Source organism: Megalops cyprinoides, chromosome 25 (genome assembly GCF_013368585.1).
Source record: "Megalops cyprinoides isolate fMegCyp1 chromosome 25, fMegCyp1.pri, whole genome shotgun sequence".
In the NCBI taxonomy this organism is placed as follows: domain Eukaryota; kingdom Metazoa; phylum Chordata; class Actinopteri; order Elopiformes; family Megalopidae; genus Megalops; species Megalops cyprinoides.
Genome location: NC_050607.1, coordinates 5298828 through 5319658, shown reverse-complemented (window position 1 = coordinate 5319658; position 20831 = coordinate 5298828). Strand labels below are relative to the sequence as shown.

General features: G+C 41.8%; 1 protein-coding gene across 4 annotated transcripts in view; it reads right to left on the bottom strand.

Annotated features, from left to right (window-relative positions):
• Positions 1-20831, bottom strand: part of LOC118771788 (synaptotagmin-1-like) — a 186969-nt gene that overhangs the window by 123867 nt on the left and 42271 nt on the right. For 2 of the 4 annotated variants that reach the window (XM_036519821.1, XM_036519825.1), the window contains exon 2: positions 19743-19937. The exons of 1 other annotated variant lie outside the window; for it this stretch is intronic. The gene's annotated coding sequence lies outside the window, so the exon portion shown is untranslated. The remainder of the gene's footprint in view (positions 1-19742; positions 19938-20831) is intronic. One more of the 4 variants, XM_036519822.1, reaches the window with a different exon arrangement.

Below are 20831 nucleotides of genomic sequence, written 5' to 3'. Positions count from 1 at the left end.
TCCTCCCTAAGATAGCACTACATCTGGTGTCATTTATCCCTGTGGGACATTTAAAATACCCTGCAAGCTAAACATCACCTCTGTCCTGTGGCTATATAAAGCAACCAGCACTGCAACTGAGAGGGGAAAAAAATCAGGCCCTGAGAGTGTTTTGTCAGAACAATGTATCCAATTTACTTATTGTTTCATGAAGCGGCAATGTGCTGCTGTTTTTGTCCATCTAAAATGTGTCCTCCTCTTTACTTTCCCTTTTCACAAATAGGCTTTGGCAAGGTAGCGGTTATGTGCACAAATAACCCAAATGCAGGCTTTATTGCCCACACTGATGGGGAATGTAATGGGATTTTGCCCCTAATGCACCGAGCCCAGAGGCACTCTGGGATACGGAGAGCATTGTCAGTTCCCTTCAGTGTCTTCATAACCAGACAGTGAGAAAGGATGAGAGTGCATCTGAAGGCAGAGCTGGTACCTTTTAAATTTGTGGCCCTTGCTGAGGTTGGGATGTGCAAACTGAGAGCAGAGAGAACCTGGATCATCTTAAGGCTGGTTGCGTTATTGTACCTGATTGTACTCATGTATGTCTTCAGCAAGTTAGGTGTCATGTTTTTTTTTTTGTTTTTTTTTTAAGCATTGCACTGTTAGGTCCCTGGGACCAGAACTTTATGGCTAAAATACTTTCTACCATAAACTGACAAATGACCACAAAGAACTTATCATTAGGACCAATAATAATAATCATCATCACCATTGTCATCATTATCTTCATAATCATAATCATTTATGAACCAATGGAACTTTACACTTACTATATGAAATCAGACACATAAAACAGTATCACAGACTTCCTTTACGTTATCTGTATTCACATGCCCTTATCCAGAGCAACTTATATTTTACATATTGTCCATGTACACAGAAGGATATTTACCAAAGCAATTCGGCTCAGCCACAGTACTTTGCTGAAGGGTGCAACTGCGGTAAATCGCTGGGGATAAAAACCTTCAACCTTTTGGTTGCAAGTCAGGCTTCCTCACCACAGCTCAGCATTTCGATTCAGAGTAAGTCTCGCTCTGCAGTGTGAGATACTCTAGGATCCCTGCGTCTATGAGAGGAAATGGTGGCCAGAAAGTCCTCCCTGCTCTGATTGAAATGTGTACCGCTGGAGTATCAACTTGACAAGCCATCCGACAGCTTAAATGTCATCTCTCTATAAAGCTGGTGAACGCTGGACTCCGTGAGTTTTATTCAAGCCAGTAAGGTTCACGGAATACAAATGAAAATAATTCTAAAAAAGGGCGGTTTGGTGTTGTATTCCCAGTGATTCCAGACAAAGTGACCATTACATAGAAAATATAATAGTTGTCACTAAATGTGAAACCTTTTGCACATAATCACATGAAATTATTATTATTATGGTTGTTGTTGTTATACTTGTCACGGTTTCTAAAGTTAAACACCTTACCAAAGCCTTAGGCCAGGAACTAATTGTAAGGGCCACAATTTCATCAGAGCCTTGTGTATAACACACAACACATTGCATGTACATACATATTAATGATAGGTAGACAAACACTGATAATAAAACATAACATAATAAACTATTATGGAGACTTTGAATTTCATGTGAAAACATGCAAGATAGATTCATAGAGAAGAGATTACATAAGTTGCAATGTTTGCATATGTATCATCCTCTTATTGTCTGCTTGAGAGAAATGGATTGGATATCAGCTCTCAATACAGAGTTTAAAGTCACGCTCACAATGACAGCAATGATTTTACAATGTTTCATGGTGGTGTAGTTAGTTTTCTACACCCAATTTAATGAAGATCTGAAGAGCACTGTGGTGAACTAGGCAGTCTCTCTAATCTGCATTCTGGTATGTAGTTGTGATGACATCATCTTGTTGCTACAAGAGGCTTTCCACTTCCTACTCTTGCTATACTCCACATGCTGATTCCCATCCCCTGCACTGACACAAAGTATAATTATTGTCAACGTGACTCGAGATCACATTTCCTCTCGGAAAGCGAAAGCACGACCTTTAAAACGCAAATGAATTTGCAGAGGACAGATCAGTGTATGCAACTAAACTTGGGTTAAGGACAAAGTAATGACATTTCATACAGAGTGCAGCGCCATGCTGCTGTGAAGTCTTACTGTGCCAACTCACTGAATCGCTGAAAAGACTGTGATCCTTCACAGTGTGCATGTGTTAGCGGACAATTTTTACAGCCCAAAACGTAGAGAGGTGTCATACTCACCCTGTTTGTAGAGTGAGCTTACATGTGTGTGCTATGTTAGGTTCAGAAGGCAAACACTACAATTTGTGATGTCATAATTTTTCAGACTTCCAGACTCAGAGAGAATCAAAACATCAAGGAACAGGTATGAACACATATAGATTGAAACTTTAAAAAAATGATCAGGGTATCAGCGGGGAAAACATGTAATAAGATGCATCAAAGAGGCCCAAACTCTGCGACCATTCGCTGATGCCATGATACAGTTGTCTAACGGCTCTTTGGGGATAAGTCAGAAGAGTCCCCCCCCCCCCTTAACCCAGTGTCAGATGTGTTTGTGTCCTTTTCAATTTACACTCTAACAGCTGAGGCGTCCCATTCATCTCCAAACTCTGGCAAAAGCTGGGAGATAACAGGGACAGATGGGATTCTTCCTTTTAAAAGCCTCTTAAAGGAACACATTTCTCATCCTTCAAAAAGTGTCACTTCCTCCCCAGACTCACTTTCTTCAACCAAGAGGAAAAAAAGCCAATTTACTCTCTTTAAGCTGTTTGGGAACCTGTCTTTCTTTCCCACAATGTCATGATTGCAGGTGAACGTAGCCTATATTTAGTGTCGAGATGCATTGGACATTTATAGAGAATGAGAGGACTCTGGTTTGTGTGTAATCGGTGATCCACAGATGTGGCTCAGAAACATCTAATATTATTATTTTATATTATATTCTATATGTATATATATATATATTATACTATTTATATTAATAAATTGGACTGCATAATTATTACATTTATTGTTATTATGGTCGGCATACTGCATGACTGTATACATGAAAACTGTTGACAAATATGATAAAGATTTATGGGGGTTTACAACAGCCAGTGGAATAAACAGCAAAGGAAAGGAGATTAGAGGTTTTCATTTCCCTAGTCACTCTCATTTGATCACTGTCGCTCATCCAATTCATAGTTATGGGCCTTTCTTTTTAGACAGAGAAGAAAGGAGCAATGACATCTCACAATGGGATGTGAGAATTGACATTCTCAGTTCATTTTGATGCGGTACAATCAAGCAGAACCAAACACACAAACTGACTCAGCCCACTTCATCTGCCTCAAAGAACAAACCCAATGCTCTCAATGGATTCACGAGGAGAAAGGCATTTCAATAAAGATCTCTCTACCCATTAAGTCCTGTGTTTTTCTGCTCTTTGTGCCACTGGCTCTTTTCAAAGGAGAGAAAATCATTCACAAACTATAAATTCATCCTCGCTGATATGCCCCTGCATAATGATAAAACCACAAATTCACAGCTCAGAGAGAGAGAGCGAGAGAGAGAGATTTTTCAATTCATCATATACACACAAACACACACACACACACACACACACACACACACACACACACCCCAGTATTTTACAGCAATGACACAACGAGAAAAAAACACCCTTGCATTTCTTCAGATTTCCATGGAGAATAACAATTAGGGCTGGCAGCTTTGAAGAGCTCTGAAGCCCAGGACCCCTACTGGCTTTTCTAGGGATTTACAGTACCACAGAGAAAGTGAAACAGAGCCCTTGGTGGCTATGACCCAGGCTCTGCAGAGTGATGGGGAGGAACAGCGTTAAAAAGGGCAAATGTCTAATTACACTTTATTGTCCAAATTCAGACAATGCTGCTCCTAAACTGTGATGAGGATACTTACAATTGGTTTCTGGCATGAGGCTCTTGTAAGGCAGGGGAAATTAAAAAGCCTGACAGTACGGTGAAACCTCAGATATGGCAGAGGCTTCAGTGCTGTGAATACAGCGTGGTGGAAGAGGTTACAATTTCAAGGAGCTTTGACAGGTCAATCACCTCCTTAAAAAAAATCACTTTTCTTTGATGCCTAAATAGTTAATATGGTTTAGTTTCTACCCATCACCAACAGAATATATATATACACAGTATTGTATTCACATTTGTGTGAATGTGTGTTAAGCTAAACATGTCAGCATGCAGAAAGATCAAATCAGAGTATCAGCAACCACATGCATAGAAAGACAAAGGGCACTGTGCAGAGAACCAAACATACTAAACTAAACGTCCAAAAAAGGGAAAAAAAAAACCGTTATGATGAAACTACATGTTGACTAACATAATACACGTTTTCACGCTACGCTGACTAACTAACATGATTACCCTTAAACATGAATTTCGATAGAATCTGAAAAATAAACTATTGAATTGTATGTTATGTAAAGGTCCTAATGTTCTCCTCGGATAGCACACTGTGTTCTATCAACATTAAATCCACGAACAGCCATGCAATATGAATGATGATTACCATGTGTGAGGTTGAATGCATTTCCACGGATTTTTTTCCCCAGTGCAATTTCTGCTATTTTTATTCCACAGCACTGGCAAAGCAGAAAAAGCTCTTACAAACCAAGATAGGATTTCTAAAAAAAAATGAATGAAAAAGAAAGGGAAGAAAAATCTCTTTATGAAAATTACTCTGAAATGACCTAAACACCCACTGTTCAGCAGCTCTAAGTTGCAAGTGGCTAGCAGCGGGGCGTTGAACACACACACTCCCGTGGAAGTATTTTATGAGGCCCGAATCTTATTTCCATTGAAATAACACTCAGAGACATATTTAACTTGAGAGCACTCAACAAAAGCCTTTACATAAACATTGCAGGAGCATACAGTAATGGGGGCCCGAGCCCACCTCATAATCACATTTTGGTTCCATGAACTGCACGTTATAGAGGTAGTTTACAGGAGGAAAGAGCATGCCGTTAACTTGCTGCCATGTTCTTTTGTTACTGCCCACAGTGTCTCACTGTTGCCCGTTTACAAGCCTGTTTTGGATCTCTGCGTTTGGCTCAGGTGCTTCTGAAAACCCAAACTGACATAATGTCCACGCTACTATTAATGCGATGTGGTTATTCTGGGGCCTGGGGCCTTCCGCATCAGCTGCACCAGCGTGAAGAAGCATTTCACACGTAGCTGTGAAGGAAGGGAGGTTACACGCAAGGTGAGAAACATCAGAACGCTTGCTCTCCTTCCACGAGCTGCTTCGATTACACTGACAGGCCAGGCTCATGCTTCTGAGCCAGGGCGTTTTCAGAACCATCAAGCAACACCAAACGATCTTCCCCTCAGAGGACGAAAAAAAATCAATTAAAAAAAAAAAAAAATCGTGTGTTGTCATTTTGCATGTCTGCCACCCTGGGGTTCTTGCTGTCATTTAGAAGTCAGACAGTCTTCTAAACAGAAAAAAAAAGATAAAAAGCAGCAATCAGGATCCACACTATTCATTTCTGGTTCCAGTCATGGGAACAACTGTTTGCCTCTGGTGTCGGAACTACATATTTGAGTGTCTGCCCTCTGTTGCCCATCCAGAAGATGAAGGCTCATTAATTAGACAGATAATGGAGCACACTGAATTTATTAGCAATCCACTGCTGCTTAGTTATGCAATGTATCCGTCTATATATCAGATCAGCTCAATCATAAACCAATGGCACTCGTCCCATGCTCTAATAGGTACGTGGACTCCTGTTTATGCCAAATGTAATGAAAATGGGACTGCTAAGAGGTAGGAAGACATGAACGATTAGCCTGCAAATGCAGCAACAGCTTTAAAAGGTCAATTTAGCACAGTGCTGATGACAAAGCCATGTTTTACCCCCTTCCTCTCGGCCCTGCCCCCAGTGCAAACACACATGCTGGCCTGACCTTGGCCTCAGCAAGAGCCAGAGGTCCTCTGGCCTGCATGGAAGTTATTGATGAGGCAGCTGGGAGGCGACGCAGAGAAAGAACCCAGCCCAGTGGCCATCCCATTGAAACCCAAAGCATGTCTCACTGTTCAGCAATGCTGCCAGTACGGAACACTGGTGCAAGCAGTCAAATGGAACGCAATTAGGAATTAGCAGAGGCAATGTGGTCTGACTGTTATGATCCATTTGACCACACACAGACGAACACATTTATACACACACACACACAAATGTACACACGTAGAAATGTGCAAGCACCAACATGTACACACACACACAGTATAAACATCAACACACATACACACCTGTATGCAAACACCTCAAGCGCATATACACAAAGAGGCATACGTAGATCTGGAGATGTTAAGGGCTTTGGCAGTTCAGCATGACTCACCAGGGTGTAGCAGGTGTGAAGGGTGGTTTCCTAATGGTGGCGGGTGGGCGTGGGGGCTGCAGGTCTTTCATATTCATATCTGCACCCCCTTCCCTCTCTCATTCATTCTTTCTCTCAATCTCGTTTACTTCAGCTGTACAACAGCGATAAAATACGTAAGAGAAAGCAGCCACGGCTTCACTGTGGCCAAAAGACTGTGTGGTTGGGCAGCAGGGCATTTGGCATGCATCTGGGAAGCACAGCTGTTGAAAAACATTAGTTTGATGTTTGCCCTTTTGTAAACGGACGCCCTTCTGCCAAAGATAGCCCGTTGTTTACATCCAGACCTTATAAATGCGAAATTTTATCAAGCATCACTGCTGAACTCTTTCTCAAATGTCATTAGCTGGTGTTCGGGTGGTCCTCCATGACCGCTCCGGTATCTGAAATATCGGACTCACGATTCCATTTGGGTTGCGCTGCTGGTTTTAATTATGCACTACCTGCTTTGATTACAGCTGAGGCTATGTGCGTAACCTTTGTGTGGCTCTTATGAAATGTTACACCACCTTTCATGTTCCTAATTAAATGTCAGCAGTGAATAAAGAGGGAAAAGGAGGGCTCTGAGGGTCCTTTGAGGTGCAGCCTTTCAAATGTCCACCTCCCAAACCCAGGACACGCCGCGCCATCGGGTCCAATCAAACACCAGCTTCACGGAGCCACTTGTCAGGGTCGACGAGCAAACCCTGTCAGCTAATTAGTGTCTTATCTGCTACACGGGGGCTCGAGACGTATCGGCAAGGCACCCTTGCCAGTCTCGCCCTTTACTGAACCACAATCACACGGCCCTTTCAGATCGGCAAAACCTCACCGTCAGGACAAGATTATCATGTATATAAATTACTGGGTCCTGCGTACAAGGGCCTGAAGCTCCATTTGTTAAGTGAAGATTTCTTTCATGTGTTTGGCTTGCACATGATATCAGTCAAGGCACCATAAACTAACAACAACAACAACGACGACAAGAACAACTGAAAAGCTGAATTAGGCAGGCTGATAAATGGTTTGATGGGTAGAACAGCAGGTGGTACAAGCAGAGGCATCTTTAATGTGCATTTCTGTCCAGGGAACATCACGACAGGACGGCAGCATGGAACACTGGATATTTTGGATTGGGGACTAGATATATGACCAGGCCTGATATTCTGCCAGCAATCCACCTGTATTGCTTCAGTGAAAACTCACCTGTGCAAATGGGTAAGGATACAGAATTCTGGCAAGGTGTCCCCCCTACAGTATATTACACGTGTTACTTCATTAATTTTTCCAGAGTATGTCTGTGGGAACTATTAAAAAGTAGTTGCATACCGTTATAGGCTGATATAATTACCACTGCTGTGTGTACTTTTAACCCAAGATATTGATGCCTTTGAGCCTCTCAGAGTAAATATGACCTTATTCCCTGCTTGAATGGCTTACAGAGGAAATCTCTCTGCTCTCTGGCTGATTGCCTCCCAGCCACAAGGTTATGCACAAAACATCCCGAAACAAAGCCCTGCAAATTCTGCCCCCAAAATCCCTTAGGCAAAAAACCTCTCAAAGGATCAGCTCTGGTGATCCAAAGAGCTATCCATTCTTTGAGGGGGCAGAGGTTCTTAATGATTCAATCCTTATATAGAAGGAGTTGAGCTGTCCATCTTGGAGGATAAAATAATTCCCCAGCCATGGGTCCAGCCATTAACCCTAATTTCAACCCTCCCCAGAGATTAAGTGTGTTGTGACAAAGAAACAGGTTGAACACTGTCAATCAGGGTGTATTTTTTCTCTCCAATGGAGAGAAATGGACTCTTCTGTTCACACAGAATGGAATAGATCAGGGGGAGTAAGATGGGCCCCCACTGAAGAATTAACAGTGGCTTTAAGTTGTGGCAGCCTTCAAAGCTTGAGCGTTTTTCTGGTATGTAGCTGCCAAATTCAGGAGTTAACAGACTGAAGACTTTGCATTGGGTTACAATGACATCCCAGAAATTTGTGAATGTTTTTCATTCTACAGGAAGTGAGATTTGTTGTGTAAATCCTAGTACTGCATACATTGCCATAAAGGAAATGACTGGCAGGTGTCAACAAATGTCACACACAAAGTAGTGTTTATTCTATCCTATTCAAGCCTCCGTGTGTAACTTAACATTCACATACTGCATTTGACCAAACAACAAGATGCCACACCAGAACCTGCCCTTCCTATTTTGTGTATTTCTAATACAGAAAAAGAAATCACATTATTGCAACGTGTCCTACAACCTCTCAGCCTCTCTCTCCCTCTCACTCTCCCTTCCTCCACATTTTTTTTCCTTTACCAAACCAAAGTGAACTGGGTGAAGAAATCAAAATGGTCCACAGTGAAATAAACTACCTCCCAGTCTGACCTTCCTAAAACCATCCAAATGAGAATATGGAGAGCAGTGCTATAGGGCTACTGCCCTGTTGGCCTGGCAGACAACACTCCCTTGCATTTGATATTTAAGATGCTGAATCGTAAAAGAGCCGTCATTATCATCATTGTCTTTTGCATGAAGATGGAGTCAGGCAGTGCGCTCAGCTCAGCAATTTGACTTGGAGAGAGATGCCACTATCTGAAGAAGGCTGCCTTGTTTGCAAGCATTTGAGGGTTGAGTAGTTTTCGAGTTGTCATGCTTTTAAGCACCCTTGAGCAGAGAACGGCATTTTCGCAGTTCATATGGAACTTTATACATTACATTGCATTCATTTAGCTGACACTCTAATCCAGAGTGTCCAGATGAACAAAAGTGTATCCATTCAAGTTTGAATGAGCAACAGTGTCTGACCAGGCTAACAACACTCCCAGACCAGTGAGTATGAGAATAACACTATTCAAAGCCAGCATTACACCAAGGACAGTTGTAGGGCTATTGGTGAAAAATCTTGTAGAGTCTAAGCTGAGGGAGAGATCTTGAAATGGGGAGGACCTGGAAGGAATATAAAGCGTCTCAGTCTTAGCCAGGCTAAGCTTCAGGTGGTGATCCTCCATCCACTGTGAAATGTCTTTCTGGCAAGCTGAGATGTGCACAGAGACCTGTGTGTCAGGTGGTGGAAAAGACTGGGAGCGTTGAGTGTCATCAGTATAGAAGTGGTATGAACAGCCATGGGAGGAGATGACAGAGCCAAGAGATCGCATGTAAAGAGAGAAGAGGGGGCTGAATACAGAGCCTTGAGAGACACCCTTAGGCAGGCTGTGGGGTCTAGACAAGCCACCGTTCCAGGAAACCCTGAGCATGCAGAGAGGTAGTATTGAATCCAAAGAAGAACAGTGTCAGCAATCCCCAACGTAGTCAGAGTAGACAGAAGTAGAGTGAGGCCCACTGTATCAAAGGCTGCAGAGAGGTCCAGAAGAATTAAGACTGAGGAGTGGGAGGATGCTCTGGCTGATTGAAGAGCCTCAGTGATGGAGAAGAGGGCAGTCTCTGTGGGATGACCAGCCCTGAAGCCAGACTGAAAGGGGTCAAAAAGGTTGTTCTGGGAGAGAAAGGAGGATATACATACATAATAAATAAACCATTGTGTAAGTCATTCTGAATAACATTAAAGCACAGCAGGCAGTAGTGATAATAATGAGTACTGCTACTACAACTGCTGCTGTTTCTACCACTGCTATTACTACACATGCACGCACGCGCGCACACACACACACACACACGTACACAAATGTGCGCGCACACACACACACACACGTACACAAATGTGCGCGCACACACACACACACACACACACACACACACCCCCCACACACGCGTGCGCACACACGTGTACAAACACACACACACACACATACAAACACACGCACATGCATACACACATACATATATACATAAATACATACATACTCCAATTACCCGTTATTCTAATGGTTGCAGTGAGGCCTGAAGCACATCTATCTGCGAAAAATAGTTTTTATGATTATGATTTCCATCTGAGTTACACTCTGGAAGCTGTGTTTCAACTGGATAAGATAAGACCTTGTGTTGCTTTCTAGGCAGTTGGACTGCATTTGCCTATTTGCTATTTGTATTCGGCATATTACTTTCTGATACTCTGTGTGTCACTTTGGATGAGGGCATCCGCCAAACATAAAACAAGATAACAGATAAATAAATAATAAGATCCACTCCCACAGTACTCTATGAGTCACTCTTCATCCAAAACAAATCAAACAATGCGTTCTTACAGAAGTACCTGCTGTTTATTCTGAAACATGTCCTACAAATAAGGACATGAATGAAAGGGCATCGCTGCTCTTTTCAGGAAATTAAATGTTTGGTCGCATGCAGCAAACAGGGACGGCCATTTTAAGCGTGTGAGACCATTAGCAATTTTGAGTACAGCGAGACTGATCATACACACATCACAACTGAGAGTGATGTGTCGTATTATCGTATTAGTTGCCCTATAGGCTGTAACTGTACAAATCTAATAGTACTGTGTCCTCAAACAGACGCTGCTCTCAGCTGAGAGGAACTGTACACATCCTGTCCCCGTACTGTTGCTATACTTGCTGTATGCACTTTTGTAAGTCGCTTTGGATAAAAGTGTCTGCTAAATAAATAAATGTAAATGTAAATGTAAATGTGTAGCAAAGGGGTATACATGCAAATTCAATTCCAAAATTTTCCAAATACATTTTACATTTTACTGAACATAATTTACTTTAATTCACAAGCAATACTTGCATAAATGTGATTACCTCAATGCATGTCATGATATAATATCATTTAAAAAATTATATTGCTATATGTTTCATTATCATTATTCAGTATTCATAGCTGGGTATCAATGTAGCCTTTCTTACTTGTTTAAATGTGCAAGTCAATATTAAACATTAATAAATGTTTTTAAAAATGAACATGTAAAAACTTACCCAAGTCAGTAAAATATCAAAATTCAAAGTTCAAAGCAACATCCCACATCAAAGAAACCTTTGGAATTCTTATTACAAAAATCAGCAACATGAAATGGGGAAAAACTGCTTTAACCAACACTGGACCAATCATCCTGTCACAATCATTTGTGTGCATCCAGCTGTGTCGCAATGATGAAAAAAAAAATGATGCAATAACTGCAATGATGCAGTGAAATTCCTTGCGGCCAAGATGCACATTAGGGCAGCAGTGTGGTGTAGTGGTAGGGAGCTGGGCTTGTAACTCAAAGGTTACTGGTTAAATTCCCTGCTACTGTACCTGGGCAAGGTACTTAACACCAATAGGCTCAGTAAATATCCAGCTGTATTAATGGAAATCATGTACAAATTTCAATTCTAACCGAAAGCAATATACTGTACTTGGCCAGGCCAAGTTTAGGTTGAGCCAACAGATTCATTTAAATGAACTAAAAATGAATATATACATGGTAAGCACCCCCCCCCCCCCCCCCAAAAAAAAAAAAAAAACCTCAGATATAAGTCTAGGGATATTCTGAATTATAGCTGCTCCCTTGCCAACACTAAGAAATAGTGTATCAGCTGGAGGGGCCAATCTGACAGTTTTGAACTGAAATGCTAATGTGCATACAAGCTGAATGTGATTAGATTCAACTATTTTAGTTTGGTGCCCACCAACGAGTGTTGACAGGAGGCAATTAAGCCACAAATGGCGTCTTCACTTTCGCCATTAATTTGTCTCGTACCTTTCCCTGGCTCTCGCACTGATACAAACATACACAGAGAAACAACGTCCAGATTGAAATCTAATGAGAACTGTAACAAGCCAAAGAGACCTGTCTCCATTTAATTTGAGAGCTGGTGTTCCTTCTCAAATCCACTTAATAAGGACGGCAGGAAGGACATGAGGCAGGGCAAAGACACTTCCAGAACTTTCCTGTACAAACTGAAGGACAATATCCATCCCAGTCCAAGGATATTGCATCTGGGCACGGTGAGTTGGCTCTTATCAATTTCAAAATCTTTGTCCTTTTTCTTTTGAGAGACAGTCCAGAACACAATCTGTCCCAATGGCTGGGGAGCCAAAGTCACATTTGAAAGCCTTGTGAGAAAAATGACTAGAGACTTAATATGCAGCATTGTGTTTGCCCCAGCGCTTACGACCAGGTTTATGATCCTGTCCCATTCTGCTAATCTTTCTCAAAAAAAAACAACTTGCAATTTACAAAAAAAAAAAAAACGGCATTGTCTAACCAATACTCCCCCATCAAACACTCTTCCCTCTCCTAGAATGTGAGAAACATTCAGCATTTCATTTTTTTTCCCCTCTGTCTACAGCGTATGCAACAGTGCTAATTACTGAAAGTCTGTTAACTGGTCTTTTTGTTTCCTCGGTGAGCCGAGCGGAGATAACAGAACGCAGCATTTATTAATATCGAGGAGAGCCGTGGACGGTTCGGGTGAAATTAAATTCAACACATCAATTCCGGTCTGGAGTCTATTGAGGACGTGGGGATAATTAAATGCAAGCAACACTTTTGCGAGCTCTGGCTCTTCAGATACATAGAGAATGAGCCTTCCAGAGGCTTGCTGTCACTTACGGAGCGGGGAAAAAAGGCAGCACGGCTTGTCAATCTACATCATCTTCTCCTCTCCCTGAAATCCAAACACGCTGATAATCGCACGGCTACAGATGCAAAAAAAAAAAAAACTTCCCCATCATCGGTAATGGAAAAATACCAGCACCAGGAAGCACCATCTTTGCTATCTCTTTCAAGCAAAAGCTTCAAAATCGTGACCACACAGCCATTAGCTGACAGTATGAAATCACAGCGTAATGAAAAATGTCTAATTTCGAAAGGAAAAGATAAGATGTTTGCTACATAAAGACAGAAGAGCAGGGTAATTGCTTGATAACGTTTACATGGAGGTACATCAGATGATACATGAATGATGAATGGTTCTTGCTGTACAGGTAGAAACAATCATTTCCAGGGAATTGTACTATGCCTAAAACCTTTCAGCAGAAGGAGCACAGGAATCTGATAAAGAAAATAAATAAATGCTCAGTAATCATTATTAAAAAGTGTTTTTCCAATACTGCTTATTAATAGTAAATGTCTTTCCATAAATCTACAAAATAACAACCTTATGTAGCATGAATAAGGGCCATTTGTGTTTGCTGACTTCAAGGTAAACCAGAACCAGAGGGGCTTGCTGTCGGGTGAATTCTCTGGCTGGTCAGTACAAACTGGAGTGACACAGAATTATTCATCCATCAAGCTCACAGCTTTTTGCAATGTAGCACTCTGCAGGTTCCAGCTACCCTCCATGGAAGAATAAACTTACAATAGTACCAAAGTTACAATCATAATGAGTGGAGCAGCAAAGTTACAAGAGAACAGGAGTGTGTCAAACTCTAAACCTCACAATACCAGAAAAAGTAAAAATAAAGAAAGTTTTGCATTATATTGTAACTTGACTACGCTTCACAGTGCATTAGGATGGCAGGATGGAGGACGAAGCTGTTAACGAAACATAAGTTCCCCAATAAAACAAGAGTGCAGTTTGTGTAGCCCTGCAATGAGAAGTAATGTTCCAAAGGACTCATGAGGATGAAGGTTATAGTTTCATCAGGTTGAAATCAATGAAAGATGCAGCCCATACCAGCAACCAACTATAAAACATTAATGCCCCCCCCCCCCCCCAACTATAACTAAAACTATAAAGCATTAACCTTCTGCCCCCCCCCCTAAGCCCTAGCTGAGGGGAGGAAGAAACAGCTTGCCCAAGAGGCAGCACAGAGGACACATCCTTGAAGGCAGCGCTTCAATCAGGGGCTGTAATTACACTCAGATGGTCACTCTCGTGACGCAGAATCAGGCGGCAGTCCTTCCGGCTGCTCTCGCATTTTAGACCTTGACAGCGAACCCGCATGGGCGTATTTAATGCTCATTTACATTACAGTTAAACCCAATATAAAGCATAAGGGCTGCGTTTAACATGTTTATCATGAGAGTGGCTTAGACTAATGGCTCTTCCTGTGTAACAGTGTCAATGTGTGCTTAGGCCACATGGTGGTGGGAGGGGTGCATACAACTAGGCCAGCGTTTCCCAACCCTGCTCCTGAAGGCACACCGTCCTGCATATCTTCTATCTATCCCTGCTCTACCTACCTGACTGAACTCATCAGTGGCACTTTTGATTAGCTGAGCACACCTGATTTAGTCAAGCAGGAAGGATACATAGAAGATATGCAGGACAGTGTGCCTCCAGGAGCAGGGTTGGGAAACACGGAACTAGGCTGATGATTAAATTTGAGAAGTATTACTTTGTTCTCCATCCTCACACAGTATCTTCATTAACATCATCACTAACAGATTTTATTATGATGTCAATGCGTCAAAAAGCAATACTTGCTTAAAATCATTACTCTTGTTCAGGAGTTAGACTGAGTATGGGCCTAAGTGTGGCCTGCCACATTTGCAGGTACAAAGGCCTGCAAGCATTTATACTGCTTTGTGACTTGGCCTGTGAATTGTACATCACATGCTTAGGCAAGTGTTATGCTTTCAATCAAAAAATATACTCAACAAAAAAAGTAACACTACCTTAAAGTCACTCAGGGTAACAGGGCAAATGCGGTAATACTGCATCCAGGCCAACGTTTCTGAAGCCAGGAATCACCGTGCACATCCTGTAGCAGAGAAAATGACCTACTTCATCCAGTTAAGCTGATCGAACATCAATCAACATCAGTTTTTTCTCAAGAAGGCTATAAACCCACTAACTGCGCGAGGAGAGCTAGGCTGTCTGAGACAGTCCTGTCAGCCAACGTACAGCCAACCGCGTACGGAGACCTTAGCGATAATATGTGTGCATTTACTGAACTATGAACTGAATAAAAGGAAAATAAATCACGAGGCCACTAGAAAGGGATGACAATCCAAATCATCGTATATGGAAGACTGTGACTGTGAGTGGATTACAGTGGAATGCTGTCTCTTTCAGGCTTACCAAACACTATGCGCTGTATAGGTTTAATCTCCCTGAATCCTGTCAGAAACAGAGGTCTTAATTCAATGACTGAGCTTTAATTCTGCGCTACAGTAATCAAGCAATCAGAATGTATTTTATCTCAGAAGGTGGTCTGTGACAAATTCTGCCGATTAGCAATGACGTGAATATGATTGACAGCTATATGGGGAGAGTAGTTTTTTCGTTTTTCATGAAATGTGTATTTGCCATCTGACATCTGATATACATTTTTGAATGGGGTGTTGAATAACCATTACAATCTTGTGTGAATAGTCAAGGCTATGTTAGTGCCTGGTAAACTAGGTCCTCTTACTTTTATATGAAGCATGTTTGCCAACCATATACATGGAGGTCATTACATCCTCAGTAGACATGTGTGTCTGGGGCAGAGGGGGAGAAACAGTCAGGCAGCAGACTTTAACTCAGACTAAACCTGTCAAAGGGCAGAAGAGGATTTATTTAACAGGAAAATAAATTTGTCAAACAGCCAACACAGTTCAGCAAGGGGTTAAGCCAGCTGCAGCTGCCAGGTTACTGGCAGGTTACTATAATCCTAACTGTTTTACAACAAGGCAATGTCACAACAAAATTTCCTGTGGCTCTGAAGAACAGAAGAGATAATGCCTATATTACTTTCCAGAATATGGTGACAGCAATAGAAATGTACAGATACTACATATTTCTGTGTTTCCTATAGAAGGGAATCAACAATGGATTTAGAAGCATGGTGTAGTTATGTTTTGGTTTTCTGAGGAAGAATAATGACCCTTGCAGTAAAGATGCATGTGATAGAGGGTAAATGAAAGACAAAGAGCTAAGCACAGTACCAATGTGGCCTGCCTTTCAACAGCTTTGAAAAGCTGACATAATGTGAGAAAGATGTTTAACTTGTTACTTAGCAACGGTCATTAACTGGCTCCTGTAATACTGAGGGGAATGGGAAGAATCTTATCCATCTACAGAAAAAAGTGACTTTTATTTCAAGTTTCTATTCAAATGATTCGATCTGATGACAGAGATAGCCACACAAGGCATCTCCTGTAAAACAAATAGGATATGTTAGACTGTAAGATTTAAAGCTACTTTCAAAAACTGCAGCTTGTCATAGACATTAGGTCTGCTTGGAAGTCTTTATGTAATGAATTTATGCAGTCCTGAGGTGGGAGAGTACACACTTAATTATGCCATCTTTGGGGAGATTGAGGGTCTGTGTTAGTTGGGATGCATGCAGTTCACTGTCCATTAAAACAATGGTCTGCCTTGATTAGATGAGGGCAAAAACACCTGAAGTAAATGCAGGTACCAGAATGAAAAAAATGGCCACCGTCCGCTGGCCAAAGGATGGTTAAAAAAAAAAAAAAAAAAACAAGAATAAAATTTCTTCCGATGTTTGGATGAAATGCTTGCAAATCATGGAAAACGGTGTCCGTTGGAAAAAATAAGGCACATTTTGCATTTGGACACCCCGTAGCTGCTGTTTGCCTCTGAGGAAGCAAAGCTGTGATTCCATCAGAGCAATCTTGCATTTCGCTGCTCATCTCCTCTGATCTCGGACTGATATAATCAAAGAAAATGTGAAAGATGTGGCGATCCGAAGAGACCCAGCGTGAGAGGGAAATTGGGAGAAGGAGAAGAGGAACACAAAATCTGAAATCTGAAAACATTTCCCTCCTGTAATGACCTGAGAATTATTATTCCTCAAATAATGTCCCACACACACAGTACATCCACTTAACCTATTTATTTATTGAATTTAAATGGAAAATTATGATCTGGCACAAGGAGGGCTTAGTTTTTTGCCCTAACTTGCACACTTGGGAGTCAGCGGTATGGCTGACATTTAATTGTGTGCTCTTAATATCAGGGCCAAAGAATCTTTTTGACTTGGAATGCTCTTGAATGCTGTTGCTGACTAACATTTTTGGCTCATTTTCTGGCTGCAGAAATGAAATCAACCAATAAGCTCTTTTGTACAAAGTGCACTCAAGTACTTTGGATCAGTCAGATGGTGGTTTTAATGAGCTCCCCTGGAAATTTGAGTTTTCACACTGTATGATATTCTTCATCAGTCACTCCTGGCTCTCTCTCGCTCTCTTTCTCACACACACACATACACACAGACACACACACACACACACGCGCACACACACACACACACACACACACACACACACACACACAAACGTACATAAACGTTACTTATACACACTTACATGATTTATATAGTTTAAATTTTACATGTTAACAAAATTGCTTCATTTAATTCAGATATGCAATTTGAATTAAGTATGTTTATCAAAGGTATAAAAGTGCGCCATCTGGGATTCAAACCCATACCCAACAACCAATGGCATTTATTGTATTAGCACAGTAGATGGTCTTATCCAGAGTGACTCTGGGAAAGAGCTTACAACTTATCCATTATTGGAAATCTACTGAACCAACTATGGTCAAATACCTTGCCAGCAGTGAACACCTGGTAATTGCAGCACCAACCTTTGGGAGTCTTAACCCTTACCACTACTCCACAGCACTGCTGAGTAATTAGAAAGATGGAAAACTTCACTCAGCCCACTCCTTACAGCTTGGCTGAGATATTGCAGAAGAAGCCATCATGTAAAATTGGGTCTGTCAGATTTCTTTTTGTAGAATAATTGTGTGTGATGGTTACCAGTTTCCTCTTTCTTTATTTCCTGTGTCTCTATTACATATTTTACTACATTATTTCAATACTTTCAGGGGATACACGTTGCCTCGTATCTGTTGGAACACTTACAAAAATAGTTGAGTGTGATACTATGCATGGCAAGTATGTATGGTAATATTTCTGTGTAGGATATTCAGAGGGCTCCTGTATACTACATATGGTATTTGTACATGGATTATTATAAATGCTCTTCATGTCACAAAGGCTTTTAGGGTTTTTTGTTTTTGTTGCTTTAATTTGAAGAGAGAGATAGCATAAATGAAGACGTGGGCGTTAATATTGGGCTGTGTTATTGTAAAAACGAATCCCACATTAGTATGCTTCTGGCTCCTGTCTAAGATGCTGTCATGCATTATGTATCAACAGATCTTACTTGTTGTCAAGCTAAGATCCAAATAAGCTGTATTAATATTTGCATGCTGCGTTCCTGGAGACACCGTAGGTTTTCTCGGCAGGCGATATCAGAGTCAGCTCCCCTTTTGACGAGGACCCAGCCACCCACGTGCCCTCTGCCCAGTATTGATCCTTATCTCTCACTCCAGCCCATGGAACGGTGTCGCTCTCATCTCTGGCCCTCTGATTCCTTTTGAAAAGCCAGTGTGGCACAAAACGCCTCCTCGCCACACACAGGCGCTGTGGCGTATTGCAGAAATTCCGAGAAGCAAACACACAGGGGGCATGGTATTCTGGGAGGCATACACTACTCCTGATAGAATGATGATGAACTGGATACAGCAAAAAAATCACTCTGAATTAAGGTCTGAAATTAGCACGTGTAGAATTTTTATTTCTATTGCACAAATAGCCAGGCGTTTTAAACTGACATATGCCATTTACTTGATGGCATTTTCTTTTTTAAAGCAAGCATGTGCCTGCAGGGATCATGGCAGGGCAGTACAGCATTTTATATCTGGATTCCAAAAGACTATCTGTGTCTATTTGTTCTGGCTCCACCTTGTTTTAGAGACTAAGTTCCTCGCCCAGAAGGTAGTAGGTTCAAGCCCTAGCTGAGTCATACCAAAGACTTTAAAAAGGGAACCCCCTTGCCTCTCTGTGTCACCTGCCAGATTAACAGAGGACAGGAGTGATGGCCTTATGACAGGCTGGCATCCTGATCTGGGGTGGATGTTGTTCAATCCTACCCCATCAGAATAAGCTCTGACCCTACGAAACATTCAGAGTTGGACTTGACTAAATGGTGTATTGTTAATTTGATATTTTCAAAATGTAGGTGACCACTGAACACTACCAACACTGAACACTGATGCACCTGTGACACTATCATAATGCTCTATGGATATCATTAAAGCTCTCACTTCATACACACGAATAAATGTATATGCAAAAGCACGCGCACACACTCAAAAATTCACACCTGCTAGTTTATATTTAAACCGTCCACGATCAGACGGAAAATTTGATGAGAAAATATCAAGGATGAGGCTTCAAGGTGAACCTTTGGCTCGCCCTCAAAAGGAGACCAGGATAATGAACACAGGGAAGTAAGCTCTATGAAAGAGGTAATTGCGTTCTAAGTAGGAAAGCAGAAAGCCGAGGATGCATCCAATGTGGAATAAGCATTCTATAAATAAAACCCCGGAGGACGTAACCGGCGGCGACCGAATGCCTGGCAGCGACTGGCTCTGGGCTAGACTTCACTCACCTGAGTGATCCAGGATGAAGACACCTCTATCACCGGTGACGAAGGTGGAATTGACAGCAGATGCAGCCCAAAGAACTGTGGTGCCTTTCTTGATTCTCTTGGGCTGATCACACAAGGGCCTCCTGTGGCAAGATTTTTGCAGTTAATGCAGTCTCCTCCGCTCCAGGCTCCAGAATTACATTGCACAAGCTTAACCTGAAAGACAGAAGTCTTAAGAACAAGGCACTGACACATTTAATTAATCAAAAAGTAATTCATCCCAGTGCTAAAATTAGAACCCCTATCAGAGCTTCTTTTCCTTTAACATGGGTTTTCACACACAGATCACAACAGGCTGTTTTTAAGATCCTGCTCCATGATTATTACCAGTGCTTCTAATATTATCACAATCATTTTAACAGCAATAGTGATGTCATAATAGTTGAGGTCACTATAGCCCCCCCCCCCCCCAATCATCCATTATCCACCCCAACAATCACAGACGGCTACACTGGTGTTAGAGAAGTGGGATCTGTATAACCCACCGCCCTGTTACAGCCCTCCACTGTCAAGAGGGCCACTGAAAGTGAAAATTTATATAGCACATGCTGTGTAAGTTTATCTACCTTCTCCTGCAATTTTGCCAGCAGAATTGTTGGGATTCAGCTTGTGCTATACGCGGGAAAACGACCTGTATCATTAGTATAATAAAGGGACCATCCTCCCTATTCTATTCTAACTTTGTTTCTTGCCGAGACATTCTTATTTTAGCAGTAATCACAGCACAGCTGCGCCGTCTGCACTATGCCTTTCTACACTGTGAACAGTTAATGGGTGTTATCGTGAAGAGCCGGCTCTTGTCTCATCTTGCACCTGAGAATTAATGATATACCGCTCCATGACAACAGTCTGCTGAGTCCTTCACAGGCACTCAAAATAGTTTTGGGACAATCCCCGCGAGCATGCTCCATTAGCATTAGTGGATGGAGATCTTGCTCTTAATTTAACCGGGAGCGGATGAGAGCTGGTGGGACCACAGCTACAGAGCTGCACTTAATGCCAAGCTTCATTACTAAACACTGCGTTCTAACTATGAGAGTCTATGTCAAA